Here is a 223-nt window from a genome sequence, read left to right as displayed (position 1 = left end):
GGTGGACTTTGGGAGCAACGATATATATGTATTTTTCCTTTTTCTCTTTTTGTGAGTGTATGTGTATGCTTCTCTGTGTGATTTTGTCTGTATAGCTTAGCTTTCATCATTTGTCCTAACGTTCTGTCTGTCCGTTTTTTTTTTTAACATCTTTATTGGAGTATAACTGTTTTACAATAGTGTGTTAGTTTCTCCTTTACAACAAAGTGAATCAGTTATACAT

Source organism: Physeter macrocephalus, chromosome 1 (genome assembly GCF_002837175.3).
Source record: "Physeter macrocephalus isolate SW-GA chromosome 1, ASM283717v5, whole genome shotgun sequence".
NCBI classification, from domain to species: domain Eukaryota; kingdom Metazoa; phylum Chordata; class Mammalia; order Artiodactyla; family Physeteridae; genus Physeter; species Physeter macrocephalus.
Note: the sequence above shows the minus strand (reverse complement) of the source record.